Source organism: Miscanthus floridulus, chromosome 10 (assembly GCF_019320115.1).
Source record: "Miscanthus floridulus cultivar M001 chromosome 10, ASM1932011v1, whole genome shotgun sequence".
NCBI classification, from domain to species: domain Eukaryota; kingdom Viridiplantae; phylum Streptophyta; class Magnoliopsida; order Poales; family Poaceae; genus Miscanthus; species Miscanthus floridulus.
Genome location: NC_089589.1, coordinates 21,334,613 through 21,339,279, shown reverse-complemented (window position 1 = coordinate 21,339,279; position 4,667 = coordinate 21,334,613). Strand labels below are relative to the sequence as shown.

Below are 4,667 nucleotides of genomic sequence, written 5' to 3'. Positions count from 1 at the left end.
GTTACTGATGACAGCATGGTCGTCAGAGATTCAGTGCGGTGGCAAACGAGCCAAACAGAGTATGTTGTGTTGGACGAATCCACGACTCCTCTTGAGATCTCCTTCCTGCAACTTGAGTTTCGAAGCAAGCGCTTGATATCGCTAGCTGTCTTTGGCGCGCGTGGCGCCTCCGCCCGCCCGCCGGCCACCGTCCCCGTCGCCGTGCACACGACACGCGATGGGCCTCGTGGTAATCATCGCTAGTGTACACTGACACTGATCGACCAGGCAGCCGATCGAGCAGTTAAATAGACAGACGAGATGAGTTATGGGTACGCCCTCCTCACTGGTGGGCGGTGGCTAGTACTCAGAGACATCGCAGCAGGTTCTTCTTCTAGTTCGTGCTCTCTGCAGTTGCTGCTGCTGCTGGTGGTGGCGGTGCTATCGTTGCCCTACGCCACCAACGCCGGCTCTTCTCGCCACCTGACCGCCGGCTTCAGCCGTGTCAAGCTGAGCGAATCGCAGTTCGTGGTGCAGAAGCCCTACGACGTGCCGCTCCACGAGCGGTATGAGCAGCCACTAAAAAAGCACCCTTTACATGATGGTTTACTTTGGTCATAGACAAGCGAAAATACGTCACAGTTAACCAAGGTTTTAAATCTCCGGCTATAGCTGTTGCTATAGCCGGCTATAGCTGCTCGACGCTGATCAAGCTATTTGGGTTGATGTACAACTTAGCGGCTATAGCGGGCTATAGCCTCATTTAGCTCAGCTATAGCTGTTTTAGAGATCATCCGCTAAATACCTTTAGCCGGAGATTTAAAACCTTGCAGTTAACTCATGATGACCATCAAGAAAAACGTCATGTATCCCGCGTCATACATTTGTTGGACCAAGATGGACCGTCACAGATTGGTTTTTTTATTCGTCATGAATTAGTTGTCTGTCTCCTATAACCAGCCTATATCCAAGCCCAGATTCAAACCATAGTGACGAAAAATAACATCACAAATTAGTACCAAATCATCACAGCATTAACCATACAATCAATATTAACCATGCCACACATTAAAGCACACTCATGAAACACACATAAACCGGAACAAAGCTCACAATTGACAAAATATTGCTCATCATTTTCATTGAAACCATCAACATTTGTACTTGTACAATATTTCACACGAAATACTAAGGCAATAACCAAGCACATTCAAGTACCTACAAAACTAGATGTTGCATGTACAGCAACAACTCATATGATTTGGTCGCACAACAAAATCTTTCACGACTAATGAAAATAGCCACCATGAGCACCTTGATCCTCTTGCCGCAATTCACAGATAGCCTCATCAAACATCTGCAAAGAATACTTGATCAGTAATAAAACTCACATGTGCAAAGGTACTATCTTTGAAAAAAATGCAAGGGTCTTTTTGCCAAGTTAAAACTTCTACATCACAACTATTATTTATTTAAAGATTGTCAACTTAATAGGAAAAAGAGAGGAGCATATTGAGAGCCTAGATAAGCCTACACGAGATGAGGTGAACATAACAGCATAGCACTTAGTCAAATGCTTGCACTAGATATAGTTTTGTCCAATCTTTGCATAATCTATCACTTGTGTTCTACAAATCTCCTAATTTAATATATCATATGCACACCAAAGCTGGAAACATAACCAAAAGGTCCAAAACAGGTTGAAATACAAGGAGTTACAAAAATTACTTGTTCTTGAACTTGTCACTTGCAAGCTGGAAACCTATCAAATGTTGTTCTAAACTTGTCACTTATACAGCTCCTCTAGATGGCCAACAATTTAGCCAACCAATTTGAGAAGAATTGAAGCTGCAGCCTTCAACAATTTGGCTTGGCAGTTGCATTTGCACAGTTAGTATAGTAATTTTTTAACACAATAATTTGCACTGCTAGTATAGTAATATGGAAAAGGGGTACCTGACTTATGGCAGCTCCATAAGTTAAAATAGCTAGTGAAAGTTGCATCACGAGTCCACTAGGCCTGTGTTGACAAGTTCACATTGGCCATACGTGCCTGCAAATGTGAGGAACAGATCCCATGAACACTAGAAACTCTTAAGTACTGAGTTCCTGGAACGACTATCTGGAACTAAAGTTTCTATTGCTACTGATTGCAATTTGCAGTATAAGTGACAAGTTCTAGAATAAAGGTCGTTTGTGCATTTCAAGTTCTCAGAAATCATATTGATAACAGAGCATATAAAAAATCAAATCCGCTAGCTATATTCTCTAATCTAGATTGCTGCAAATTAGCACCATACCTTGTTGAATTCCAAAAGCAGCAGTAGAGCAACAACCATCATTGGTGCCAAGTATCGATTGAGAAGCATCCATTATTTAGTACAGAGCACACAATATACATTAGGTTAGAGAACTAATGTTAAAATTATGATAATAATATACCCGCAATTTATAAGTTCGGAGCTCATAACTGAGACTGAGATCCTATGTTCATCAAAGAATTTCCCCTAAATTCACATGTACATGATTCAATCTATCATAAAAAAATATGTTCTGGACATAAAGGTCTACCGATCTTGTTTAAGGACATGGATCAAAACCTACAGCGTTTAGAAGTTGCAGGGGCTCAAATTCGGCTAAAAACACAGTAATTTTGGTACCAAATTCAGAGTTGGGTTCAGCTAAAATCTACTGTTGTTTAAGAGACAAAAGCATACCGCAGCAGACAACAGGAGAGAGGAGCAGCACAACTGCAGAGTGTGGGACATGGGTGCCTGGGCGGCTGGCTGTGGCCTCCGAGCGTCGGCCAAGGGCAGAGGCTGGAGGGTTGAGGCGGCCAGGCGGGGGGGGCGCCGGCGCGGGGCAGCCGACCGTCGACGGATGACCAGGCGACTCGGCGGAGTCACTACCCTGCTTGCGAGGACGGGACGGTCGACCGCCCTTGACGGCAGCTACCCCGCCGCACGCAGCTTCAGCACGAAGCTCCGCGCCGCAGATCCACACCGCCCGCAGATCCACGCTGCCCGCATCCCCGCGCCGCCCGCAGCCCCACGCCGCTCGCAGCTTCAGCCCCCAGCCCTGTGCCCCAAATCCACGCCGCCACAGCCCCGCGTCGTGCGCACCTGGATGGAGAGAGGTGGATTGGGGAGGGATGGTCAGAGAGGATGGCAGGGAAGGTGGAGAAAGGTTGGAGACTGGAACATGTGTGTTGCTGTGGGGAGAATGGGAGAGGATAAGAGGGAGGGAGTCACTGGAGGAAAATTTTTGAGTCCCATAGGCGAGCACAGCCACGAAAGTTTGCGAAATGTTTTTTTCTGTGCGCTCAAACACAAAACGTCACAGACTAGGGATTTCAAAGCACTATAATTTGTTTAGCAGAGGACAAAATCTAAAACAGATCAGTACTCATCGAAAACAACGCTGCATCTCAGTAGTGGTTAGTTCCCTACCCTTGAATACGAGATGCCTGCAGTTCGACTCCTGGCCGTGGCAATAGTTTTTGCACATTTACTTTCAAAAAAAATAATTTTTGCACATTCAACCTCGTCGACAGGCTGGTACCACCTTCCCCGTACCAACTTCCCTGTTTACAAGGAAATATGATCTGTGACGTCCAACAGTGACGACAACTAAACCCGTTGTCTTAGATGTATCACCTTAGGAATGAACTGTCATAAACAATAGAATTCTATGATGCTTTCTTAGAACGTCACCAGTAAACCGTCGTGTATAGCCCTATTTTTTTTTTGTAGGCGGCTTCCGCCGCATGTGGGTCTTCGCCACCTACAAGTCCATCAGCGCCACCCGCATTGGCTATGCACGCACCGAGATCAGAGTCGCCGTATGTCACCTCTCCACGGCTAAACGTGCTTCTTTCTTCTCGACCATTCCAGGTCTTTTTCCTATACTAACTCTACATGCGTTCTGCTTCTGCAGAAGGTGTACAGCTCCGGGGTGTGGCAGTTCGAGGGCGACGTGTACGTGCCGTCGGGCGCGTCGGTGAAGCAGATCTTTGGCGCGGCGCCACCGCACGCGTCGACGGTGATGCTGTCCGTCTACGACGGCTGGCTCACCTACTACCACGACCTGACCAAGGTGGTGGCAGACCGTGTGTACGACCGGTGGATCCGGCTCAACGTGGTGCACGACATCGCGGCCGGGAACGTCACCGTGTTCGTCGACAGCGAGAGGAGGCTGGAACTTCAAGGCCACGGCGGGAAGGAGCACTACTTCAAGTTCGGCGTGTACACGCAGGGGCTCCACAAGCATTCACACCGACTCGAAGAACGTCGCCATCTACACCAAGCCGTGAACACATTAGATGTCTTAGTTTCGCTCTTGATCTGGTCGTGTGCGCGACAGTGACACACGCTTGATGGAATGTTGGATCCGATGTGTGTGATGATGGAGGACGTCTCAAATGTGTCTCCAGGATCCAGCTAGTGAATAAGCGAGTAGTAAATGTTATAACTGGGTAGTGAATAAGCGAAATGTATCTCAAATTTATAACTACAGACTACACAAAGTTGTAACCGAGCAGTAACTCATATTGTAACCATGTCCTTTATTTGGTTACAGTTGTGTTTACGAGAGACAATATAACCACGCCTTTTGCAAGGGCCATGGTGTTCGGGGATCTGAGCGGATCTAGAGGGGGGTCACGCCATGGCCAGGACCTGGAGGTGGGG

The 4,667-nt window shown here is 47.1% G+C and overlaps 1 pseudogene; it reads left to right on the top strand.

Moving 5' to 3' along the window:
* Nucleotides 1–300: 300 nt before the first annotated feature.
* Nucleotides 301–4,291, top strand: LOC136488169 (citrate-binding protein-like; annotated as a pseudogene).
* The last annotated feature ends 376 nt before the right edge of the window (nucleotides 4,292–4,667 follow it).